The sequence below is a fragment of the Pinus tabuliformis genome, chromosome 7 (genome assembly GCF_031772625.1).
Source record: "Pinus tabuliformis cultivar Carrire ecotype Pingquan chromosome 7, CPIR1, whole genome shotgun sequence".
NCBI lineage: Eukaryota > Viridiplantae > Streptophyta > Pinopsida > Pinales > Pinaceae > Pinus > Pinus tabuliformis.
Genome location: NC_142293.1, coordinates 528,906,465 through 528,919,116, shown reverse-complemented (window position 1 = coordinate 528,919,116; position 12,652 = coordinate 528,906,465). Strand labels below are relative to the sequence as shown.

The window sequence follows — 12,652 nt, the reverse complement described above, 5'->3', positions numbered from 1 at the left end:
TAGAAGTTAACTGGGCAAGTATGGCAGTTGTGAGTGTGTTTAAGGTGGTAGTTGGGATTAATATTTCCAACACTCCAAACATTAGATAAATTACCAGATCATTATTTCTCCCTAACACCAAGTCAACAATATTTGGCATCAATGCACCATGACTGCTCCATAATGTTGCAGTTGTAGATTGGGTCGCCTTCGACTTTGTCAATGGCAGTGACATCCAAGAATTAAAAAAAAATGAGTTCAATATCCAAATGAGGTTACACAGAGGTCACCACCATAAGCAAATCCCCTACCATAGTCATGAGCAGCACCACAACGATTTCTCTCTTCTCAACTAGTCAAAGCTAAGATGATATAGCATACAACATGACATCACTCCCACTACAACACAAATGGGGGTTTAAGATAATATTTAAGACAGTTTTGGGGTAAATTGTCTTAACTTGGTACAAAAGATAACTTGTGTATTGTCTCAAATATTATCTCTAAGCCGATGTCTCAAATTAAATTGTCTTAAAATATTGTCTATAGAAAGGCAATATATAACAAAAGTATTTTTGTCTCTCTAGAGAAAATTTCATTTGTCTCTTGAAAGATAATTTCATTTTTGTCTCTCTAGAGACAAAAAAAAATTAGATAATACAACATCAGTTTTGTCTCTTTAGAGACAATATAAAATAATAAATCTAGAAAAATAGCTCACCATTGAAATAAATCAATATTAAAAGTATTTAATTAAAAATAAAATACAATATCATTGATTAATTCATATTAGGACACAGTGGAATCGAACCACCAACCTCCTGCTTATAAAGCAGGTGCTCTTCCATTGAGCTAGCACCCTTTAAAGATTCACAATAAAAATGGCAATAAAAATAATAGCTATTAAAAACAATTTGGTTAAACAAAATAATAAAACAATTAAAATTAAAATAAAATATCAATAACTCACAATTTTGATTAATTTTATTTCATTTATAATTACAATACAATTTTGAATAAATAGTTAAAATAAAAATACATCCAAATTAAAATCACAACTGAAATTATATCAAAATTTCTCAAAATAAATTTAATAAAAGCACTTTACAAAGCAGTCACAAATCTCAATAAATTGAAAATGATACTTTTGAATGGAATGGTTGAAAACACAATAGCTAGATTTACATTAAAGTCAGACCCAAAATAATAAAACAATAAAAACCCTTGCAACACAAATATGCCAATAACTTTGCAATTTCGAGAGATTTTAAATCTCATAATTTCAGTGTATCTTTTGTTAGATAAAAAATATATATACTAAATTCACCCCAAAAGAAGTGAACTCACCCACACCTGTAGATCCAATATCCTCAAGATGAATTATTTGTGTCTTCAACCCTCACAAATAGGTTTTTATATATGAATGTGAATAATAATAAATTTAAATTTAAATATATGAACCAACCAAGAATTAAAAGAATCAAATCAACAGATACCAATCACATTTAACAAACACAATGCTAAAGCTTCTTTCCTCTCCAAACATCTTAGTGGAATATATAAAAACTAATTGAAATTAAGGAAAAATGGTGATGAATGGGTTCATGGGTAAACAACAAAAGTTCAAGGCCATGTTACACCCCTCTCAAAACTGCTATCTAGATTATTGTAACATGATATGACAATAATATTAATCCCCACATTCAAATGGTGTGCATAGATAGATATTCATCCAAGTAGATGGAAAACCCAGATTTCTAGGTTTGTATACCTATTTTTTTAGTAGTTCATCCATTTATGCCTATTTTTCTAAACCAAAAGATCCATTAATAATTTGAACATAGATTTTATGATAATAAAACAATCAATTTCCTGAAAAAAGAAATACATCATGTGGATCTTTATATCAATTATAGGTTTGTCCACAATACCTTTTTTTTTTGCAATTCCTTGTTCTCTTCTTTGAGTTTTGTTAGTTCATCTTCCAACTCAACAATATATGCCTGCAAGCGAGGAAAAGTTTTAAAAGATTGATATTCCTAGATAAAAATCTAACAGCAAATATCAAGTTTTTCAAACTAAGGGTTCGGTGAGAATGTTTGTCCAAACATAGTTGGGTCGTTAAAATAGAGACAAGCATCACAAAATTGATATCAATCAGCAAAAAACAATAGTTATAGAAAAATCCTTTCATAATGTTTCTCCAACAACAGATTATCGATAAGAACCGAAATTATTACAAAATAAGACAAACAGATTGTTATCCCAGTTAAGAGATCATGGACAATTTACTTATCTTAAGTTAAGAAGGGTTTACCTATGAGGACAAGCTAACAAGACTTCATTAAAAGGTTTGGCACAATGTTACCCTCTAGCCCAGTTAAGTCCCTTTAGACAAGTACACATCCAAAACCCTCTATCCTTCAGCTTTGTTTCTTCCTTCTGGAGTGTCTGGGTGACCAAGAATACCATTAGGAGGGTTGGGATAATCTTACCTTCTACGTCAGGTAAGACATAGATGATTGGGTAGGAAGACCCCTCTCTCCTACAACATTGTTGCATCCTTTTTGCAACACCCAAGGTCACCAGGACAATTATGAGAAAAATCAAAGGCATACAAACCATGATATCAAATATTTGTAAGCCACAAGCAAGGACCTCCCAACCCATAGTAAAAATATGAGGACCTAAAAAGCACAGAGTGAACCATTAGTTTTGTGATCTCAAAATCCTGCCAAAAATAAGCAGGTCACTTCTGTATAGGGTCCAATATAAATGGCTTATACTTTACTCTTCAATCCTAATATCTTCCTTGCTACATAGGTAGATACCTTAAGCCATATAATGGATCTTAACATAGACTTATATGTAGTTAAAAGTACATTGTATAAACTATAATGTTGGAGGCTTTTGATTGATACAGCGAATAAAAATTTAAAACATTAAGGAAAAAATTACTCTTTCATGATCCTATGATTAAAAAAATGATACTTACTCTTTCATGAACCTAAGATTAAAACAAATGACACAAACGCTATTTTTACCCCTAATTTAGGTAAAGCACAAAATATCATTTTTTAGCGGAAAATTAAAAAATTTATGAAGAAAGACATAGTTCATATTTCTATAGAAGATTTTGTGTCTCATAAATTCAAAATTTGATATATGAAAGCTATGCTTCTCATTTTTACCAAAATAGACAATCAATTGCAACGGATCAAAGCATTACTTATAGTGTACACACAACTCTTCAGTACTTGTCTCATAGGAAAAATTGTAAAATACATTAGAAGAGAGCTTGCGCATGGACACAATTTCAAAAAATATAAATAGTCACCTGGACCAAGCGAAGGATAATTTTTTCATGAACCAAAAAAAAAATCAATACTGGAATTAGAAAATAAGACAAATACTATAATGCTTGACATATCTTTTAGGAAATAATAAGGTTTGTAATTGAGTTTGATTTAGGTTTGTAATCTAATGCACCGACAAAATCCAGGAGCGATTTTAAAGGATGGGTTATGGTACCAGAGAGAACAATTTGGGCCAAGCTAGATTAGTTTCAAGACCAAAGGCTGAATGCAGGCCTCACACATATCAGACCCATACTCTCTAACTTGTATAGTAAGGTGAAATCGCTGGTATAGAAAAGGATAGTTTTACATTATTACTTTTGGATTACGTGATTTGATCTCATGCCAAGAAGTATTCAAAGGGTCTCAGACAATGGCAACATAATCTTAACTAGTTACTATTGAGCATACATCCAGGGTAATTTTTATTGAGAGAAATGGGGCAAGTATAAGATGAAACTAGAAGAAATGTTTTTGTGAAATACTTCATGCTAAATTATTGTATAGAGACATGGCTCCTTTTGCACTAATGGTGAAGAAAAACATCATCAACATCTAAAAACTAACTCAAGGTGGAAGAGAATAGTACCTACTCTTGATACTAGGTATTTGGCATCACCAAGCTCATGTTATACAACTTAGATGTTCATTCTTAAACTAGAGAAGCCCCATATTCACATACCACACATTCCTAATAATTGTGTTGATAGAAAGGAAAGATACTATCCAGAAATCCTTCTCAAACTTGGCAACAAATTTATCCAACTAATTTTCTATAGATGCTACTTCCTAATTTTGTTGTTGCTTCCACTTACCCTTCTTCTAATATAGATTCTAGACACTGTTATGCATAATGACCATGCTTATGATGAATGAAGCACTTATTTTTACTCAAGTCCTTTCCTAACTATGAGGTTGACTCCTCACTTTTTCACTTACCCTTTCTAGTTCATTTACCATCACCCTTATTTTATAACCAAATAGAATAAGGTTCTTTTCAACGCCCTTCTTGCTAGCTTTCAACTCCATCCAAGTCTCTTCTTGGATACAATCATCATGCATATTGTCAATGTGAGGAAGGTTATCATGATCTCAAACACCTTTGACAAATGGTTCCCATGAAGCTAGGAATCCATTTAGTGCCATGTTCACTCGCTTTAAATCTACAACCTTCTCCACAACTATTAAAAGTTGACCATGAACTTTTGTGCCATGCATAAGGTAACTATTGACTAAGTTTGATTAGGTCATCTCTATGGATCTAAGATTGTTTCATAATATCACCTTCCTATTTATGTTATCACTCTTCTAGAGGCCCACTAGGGCATAAAACATATCATTTATTATTTTCTTCTCATATATAGAGGGATCAGATGACCCTTTACAACATCAATGATCATCTACTTGGACTTAACCTTTGTCCTCGTCTACACTGCCAACCACTGCAGATATATTGGTAAAGGCATGATATCCTAGATATCACTCTTTTAATAATAGCATAACCCTTAGTTTCTATAACAAAAGAATGAGGCGCCATAAAGTATATCCTCGAATTTGAAGCTAGCTGACACTATCTTTGAGATCCAATACACAAACACCTAGATCTGAACATTAGTCCTTCAAAGAAATATGGAAACCATTTAACTATTGGTCCATCCTTCTCACAATTTCTTTACCACTATAAATGATGGGGAATTTCAACTAGAACAAGGAGGGTTTTTGGGCAATAAGTCCTTGCCTTGAGTGCAAAACATATAAGGAAAGCATATGTTTGGCTTAAGCTGGCTAAACTTGATGACATTATGTATGCAGGTGATAGATGCAGTGTTTTAGGTTTCTGATGTTTGGGTTTCATTGTGTGGTAGATTTTTACCCTCCACCTCGAGGAAGGCTTGTTATCTAAGAACATCATCCTCAACTCCTACCTAGAAATAATGCAATTGAAGAAGGAGTCATGGACAAGGATAAGTCTCTTCTGGTCTAGGATCTTGTGACTTTGCCATCTATGTGGATATGAAACAGCAAGACTTGCAAATTGTGAGGTTCCCACAACCTCCATAACCAAAGTTAGTAGAGGGATTGACCTTAACTATAAAATTAAAGGAAAATGAAATTATGGTCCCTTCGCAAGCTAGGTATCCGAAGAATTTTGAATAGAGGATGCTTGTTTATGAGGCAATAGTATAACCAGACAGTGTGATTATGTCTGTTAAAGGATTGAACCTGAGAAGAGGCAGGATTTCTGATACTAATAATATTTTCTATGTTTTTGGTTCCAATTTGGACATCGGTCTGCTTAATGCTAGGGATTTCAAGAAATGGGACACCATGAATTTGGGTAGTAAGGCTTTTAGGAGCAAGGTTTCAGTGGCTACTCAAGAAGTGATCAAATGTGAGAAGCCTAATGGCTTAGCAATACAAGAAAGTCAAGGGTTGAAGGCTTCTGGATGGAGATCCAAGAGTGGTTTACTTTCATATGTAGATAGGATTGAAGTTAAATCCATAATGAGCTCCAAACTTGTGCAGATGCTTAGGCCTCTCCATCTCTGTGCTTGCACTATGCTTTGGAACCAAGATCCATTTATCAGAGAATAGATCATGTATCATGGTTATCTTGGTGTCCAGTAGTGGTTTCTTTATGAGAAGAACAATGATGAAAAGATAGAAGTGATAACACCCTTGGGTTTCTTCAACGTAAGTAGACATATGTGGCCATGGATTAAAACCCAAGAGGATGGATTTTCCCATTGTGCATTGTGAGCTCACGAAGAATGTCAATGGGTGGCTTTCATGGACATAGATGAATTTCTGAATCCTATAGAATATATTTAGAATGAGACTATTCCAACAGATTCTACTCAAACAGTCCCTTATAATCATGGAAAGGCTAATCAATAATGCAACATCTGCATATCTAGGCTTATTCGAAATAGGAGAGATCAGAGCTGATTTTCATAGCTTTGACCCAACTAGATTGAAGAAACACCCAGATGAAGATGTGATAGCAAGTGACACCTATAGGTTGAATAGAATAGAGGGGCATAAATATATCGTTCTCTTATATTAATTGAACCAAATCTTGATAAACATAGTCCATCATTTTCATCTCAGCTGGGGCTATTATTACATGAACCATCAACGAACTAATTATTATGACACATCAATATATTAAATAACTATTTACAACATCGATGTCTTTCTCACACTAATCACTGACTAAGTTGTTGAATCTCACACTAATATGCAATCTAAGTTGTTGGAAGCTTACCAAAGTCATTGTAGTCGATGTCGAAGAGAAACAATTTGATTCAGATGCTTGAGAGGAATTTCTTTTGATTCTTGAAGTGACTTTGCTTCTTTCCAGGCTCGTTTGTCTATATCATTAAAAATTTCACTTATTTGAAAGATATGTATAATCTTATCATGTATCACCAATTCATATGAAAAATATTCGTTGTTTAATTATTCTTTTTTATTGGAAGAGCACTTCTCCAATAGTTGCAATAGTATTTCTCTAAATTTAAAAGCCAAATTCTCTGTACTCTGACTATCTACGAATATTTGCAACAATAATTATGAATTATATGTTAGCTTTCCTATGACGTTGATCGATGTCAAGGAAAGCATACTCCTCAAATGAAATATAAACTCTTAAAAGTATTTTCTGTAGTTAATATTCAAAGTTTCTATCCATCATTTGACAATTCTATGTTAATTTACTAATTATATCTCTCAATGGACCATAAAAGTTTTCACAGCTTCCTTCACATCTCGGTTGACTCTTTGATTCAAACAACCAAGAATGGAAAAATTCCCCTTGTTTCCCTATCATGAATTCGATGAAAAAAGACCTTGGTAGACATATGCCTGTCAAAACATGTCTACATGAACATGCCAGAAATAACAACTTGTGGTGAAGTAAAATTATAAGTGTGGACATGAACGAATTCCTCTAGCTCGATAATGGGTCTAGTCACAACAGATACATTCTATGGAAGATTTCCTTAGGTTGGAATAAATCAAGGGGGCCTACCTCTTGGTTGCTTATCCTTCTTGATGATTTCCTTGCTTTCTCGGTCCAGCAATCTCTCGCTTCTTTCTTCAAGTTCCTGAAACAAGTAAACAACAACAACACACAAACATAATAATAGACAAATTGAAATTCAACCTACTTAATGAGTCAAGAAGAACCAAGACATGAATATGTAATATTACAAAACATGTAGGAAATCAATCAATAGTTTCATATATTAATATCAAATAGAGATTACAACCATTTGTCTGGACGTCGTAGTCTTCCTTTGAAAAGGCTAGGTTCCCACACACTTCTGCTAGCACTTCATCATGGATTCAAACAACAATAGTTTAAAGAATCTTCTCTTTAGGCTCCACTCCAAACCAAACAAACTTCTCCCTTACACAACTAGATGGCTACAACTAGTAATAGCTTGCCTGTCTAATCCTGCTTTTCACACTAGTCATTAGTTTGTGCTTGGGAAGAACAGAGGTTTAAATATGAAAGATGGATGGGAGATGGATCCTCTTCTCATGGGAGAAGGACTTATCCCTTGAAGTAGTTCCATAATTATAGGGGAAAGCAGCCCAAATTGTCATCCTTGACCCCATCTGACCAAACCATTTACCAGACTTCCGTTACGGAGCCTCTAGAGATGGAAGCTCTAACTTAAAAGACTTTCCATAACATGACTGACATGACTAGAACACAACTCAGTCGCACCAATTGGCACGGAAAATAGTTCTGATCTCTGCACATCAGCATGGGGGAGACAAAGGCCATTAATGCCGATCTTGTAAATTGGGCAAAACAAAAGTTTCAGGGGAAATGGTGCAAAAGGGAAATGATATGCTCATGAAGAGGGACGTAATGTGAGTTTCTTCATGAGGGAAAATCATGTGGGGTTCATTGTGGAGATCCTCCAAGATCAAGGAATGGGGAGTACAAGGACAGTGACAAAATTTTGTGTAACATATGCCCCCTAAAGCATGAAGGCCAAACCAGAGTGAGGGATGAAATGCTTTATAAATCAGTGTAGGGAACCAGTCTGCCATTGGAAAACCTGGAAAAAAGTACATATACATATACAAAAACTGAGATCTTTGTCAAATGATACAAAAATCATGGCATGGATGCAGCCATCTAGAGAATGATCATGTAAATGGATCCACGTATGGGTGTAGCCATCCGTCAAGGAGGATCATAATGAAACCAGGGTATGGTCACAACCATCTAATAATGAGAAGGATCACATATGATAACTCATGGTCTAGTCACAACCAGCCATTTAATAGAGACATGCATATCATCATAACCATGTCACACCACTTCACAACCTGGGCTTTCATGATCTGAGTCCAAGGTCTTGCGCTCCAACACGACCCGATCAAAGTACAGATCCTAGCATGTGAATAGATGTGCTGATGTGGAACATGTTAGAAATTCGCTTGATTACCAGTCAATGATGTAAACTATTAACAAGTGTGAGAGAAACCACCAATAATGAAAATGGCCCTCAAGGTACTATTAACACAATTCATAGAATGTGAATACAGGAATTGAAGTTGAACACCCATGAAATCACTTGATCAAAAGCCAATGATCTGAACATTTTGTCGAGTGCGAAGAACATGTCATTAAGGCATGCAAGCTCTAACGTACTGGAAGGGAGTTTGTCAGTCAGCTTCCCAGATAATGAGTTGAAGTCAATAGAAAGTGACCATGTTGAAGGAGGGCCATAATGAATCCCACATCATCGACATGAGGCAAGAGGATGCAAAATGATTTTGGATGATACAAAGAAATAGAGGTAAGTGTAACTGTAGAAGGAAAACACTTGAACATATCGGTGACACAATTGGAAGTTTGGCAGCTTTTAGATCCATAGGATCGGTGGTCATGGTGACATAGCAGAGATGAGATGGAAGGCAAAAATGAATGGCCCAAACCCAAGAAGGTCAATGATGTAAATCAGGATGTCCCACCCTGACACAAAGCAAAGAGTGTCATGTTCAAGAGTAAGCTGCCGACACGATTTGATAGATTTAAAAATTTTCCCCCCACCATTTCTAGTGAGTACCCCAATTATTTTTTAATCGCAAGCTTGAAGGGGGTAGCATATGCTTGCACTATATGTTCATCCTTCAGATGAATCCGACCTAGTAAGTTTAACGAGCCCTAGGAAGGAAAATTTCGTGTTTGCCATGGTGACGAATCTGATGTCGTTTAATAGTTTAACGAGTCTGACAAAGGTGTAACTCGGTATCTTTTTCATGTTTAGAGAGTTTGAAAAAGACACATAAAAAGAAAACTCCACATGGTCCCTTTTCGTACGTTTGTGTCTCTCGAGCCTGAAAGGGTAGAAAAGAATACTTGAGAGAACCGCTTGACCATTTCAGTCAAGGAGTACCTTTTTAGTAAATAGTGCCTCCCAGCCCAAAAAAGGCGGTTAACTTATACTGGGCACATGATGTTTCACATCCGTTAATGAGTTTGAAATGACAAGGGCTCGAAAATCTTTTTGTTTTTAAAGGGTTAGAAAAGAGCTGAAATCGGATCCTCCATCCTTATTCTCTTTAACAAGTCAAAAAGAGAAAAATACTTGGTGATCTTTTCATATGGGTTTAATGAGTCAATAAAAGAGCTGAAATATGACTCATCGCCATCGTCGAACATCCATCACTTGTCGCTGCACAAGCAAGGAAAAGTATATTATCGAGTCCTTGAGGCAAAATAGGTCAAAAATATTTACAAAACCTGATATTTTCATGAAAGAATGAATAAAAAGGGTAAAAGTAAATATATTTTTACCATTTACCATTCTACCTTTGCAGTGAAGACTTTTACCCACTTTTGCCCTAGTTTTTTCGGAGCAGATCTCGGGAGATTTGGGAGGTCAATTGACGAGCCGTTAGTTCCAGGTAATAGTCGAAGCCCTGAGCTCAATTTTGATGCTATTTATTTACTTTTTTAACCATTTTTTGGATTGTTAGGGTGGTTTTTGAGAAATTTTTTCACCCTCAATTAGTGTAATTTTCGGGCATGGGATTGCACCTCATATTGACAGGTGATGATCAGTTGATCCTATCTTGCAAGGAGGACCTTTCAAGAGAATTTGAGATGAAAGACATGGGTCTCGTGCATTACTTCCAAGTTGGCATGGAAGTGTGGCAAAAGGATGGGGAGTTGTTTGTGTCTGAGGGAAACTATGCCAACGAGATACTCAGGAGATTCCACATGGAGAAGTGCAAGCCCATGAAGAATCCTCTAGTAGGTAACTCGAGGAAGGAGGATGCTAATTCAGGAGAAGCAGTAGAGGCTACTGTGTACAGGCAGCTTTTGGGTTCACTAATGTACTTAGTGAACACACGACTAGATGTGTGCTATGAGGTGAACCAGCTGAGCCAAGCGATGGTTCACCCTACCAAGATGTTTTGGAAGGCAGAAAAGCATGTATTGAGATACTTCAGAGGCACATATCAGTATGGGTTATGGTACAGATGGACAGAGGGATTGAAGCTACAGGGCTTCACTGATGCAGATTGGGAAGGGAGTCGGTCAGATCGGAAGAGCACATCAGGAGGGATTTTCAACCTTGGGTCAGTTGTAGTTTCTTGGTACACTAGGAAACAAAGGTCGGTTTCACTTAGCTCAGTAGAGGCTAAATACATGGCTGCAGGTCAGGCAACATGTGAGGCCATCTAGATGCGGAAAATCCTAGTTTGTTTGTTTAATCAGAGGATGGATCCAATTTTGATTTATTGTGATAATCAGAGTTGTATCAAACTCTATGAGAATCCAGTATTTCATGATAGGTCCAAGCACATCGATATCCGATACCATCATCTCAGAAACTGTGTAGCGAGGAGGATCATGTTTCTGCAGTATATTTCGATAGAGGAGCAAGATGCTGACATTTTGACAAAGGCTTTGTCAAAGTGTAAATTCGAGTTCCATAGATACAGGATCGGGGTGGAAGATAATCCCTTTCTTGTTGAGAGGGAGTGTTGAAATGTGGCAACAAGAATATTCCAATTTTAATTTGTCCTTGAATTAAAATTGTGAATTAAAATTGTGAATTAAAATTCGAATTTAGTCTCAACAACTGCTTGAAAAATAATTAATTAATTCATCTTGAGTTAATTAGTTGGAGAAATTCAAGTTAGAAGTCTTTCTGAGGTCATGCAACAATTATCCCTTAAATTAAGGAGATTAACCCTTAATTAAGGAGATAATATTGAGTTATATTTGAGTTGTAATTAGTTAGCTCAATTTACTAAGTTAAGTCCAGTTAAATTAGCTCCAAACTATTTGAGGAACTAATTATGAGTTATCAGTCAGTTGATGCATGCATGCACTCAACTAGTGTACTCCAGATAACTGAAGATTCTCTCATCAGTAACTCATGCATGTCCATTCTGAGAAAGACCCAGTTGAGATTAAATACAAAAACATAGTACTATTAGTTGCATGTGTTTTCCTATAAACAAAACTCATGCATGAAGAAGGAAGATCATTCCTTGATTATTGTGTAGTTTTACAGGGTGTGAGATCAGTGTGAGTGATCAGTGTTCCACTTGGTAACAGGAGAATCTCCCAAGAAAAATAATGCAATGAAATAGGAGCTTAGAGGGCAGAGGAGAAGGCTTATGAGAAGTATATCTTTCCTATGAGCATCTGTGAGGATTGTACTGAGAGCTGGCTAGATGTGAGAGCTAAGGATTAGTGTAATTCTGAGATATTTCCAACTTGTATGATAATATAGATAGTGGAGTTTTTAGCTGAGGTTCTCCCCTGAGTATTCTTCTGTGTTTCATGTGCATTGATTCTTCTTCTGGTTATATGTGTTTAGCTTGATCTTGCTCAAATATTTTGAGCTTCCGCAAATTGATTGTAGAAGTAGGTTAAAGTATTTTGCTTTGGTTATATTGCATTATCGGGTTAATCTACAGTAATAATTTCTATAGTATTTGAATGTATTAGCAAAATAGTAAAGTTTTTGTGGCCCGAGAAATATATTGAGGTATTTGGTTTCTTTCAAATGGGACTCCACCTTTCCAACAGTGATGTTCATAATCAAACTCTAGCTTTTCGAAAGTGATGTTCACTTAGTCATGATTGAAAAATCATATTAATCTTGAATCCTTAATTTTGAAATTGCTATTGTCTAAAGGAGACCAACAACATTGATTGTACTATTCAATGATTTTTAATGAGAATATAAATAGTGTGAAGGGTTGACTATAATAGAACCTACACATATAATTAGAGTCAAAAGGAAATTCCAAATTAGTTATAGCTC

At 35.4% G+C, this 12,652-nt stretch overlaps 1 non-coding gene across 1 annotated transcript; it reads right to left on the bottom strand.

Annotated features, from left to right (window-relative positions):
* Positions 1 to 769: 769 nt before the first annotated feature.
* TRNAI-UAU (transfer RNA isoleucine (anticodon UAU)) lies at positions 770 to 841 on the bottom strand. The gene has a single exon. It is a non-coding gene; the product is annotated as a tRNA-Ile (tRNA).
* Between the last annotated feature and the right edge of the window lie 11,811 nt (positions 842 to 12,652).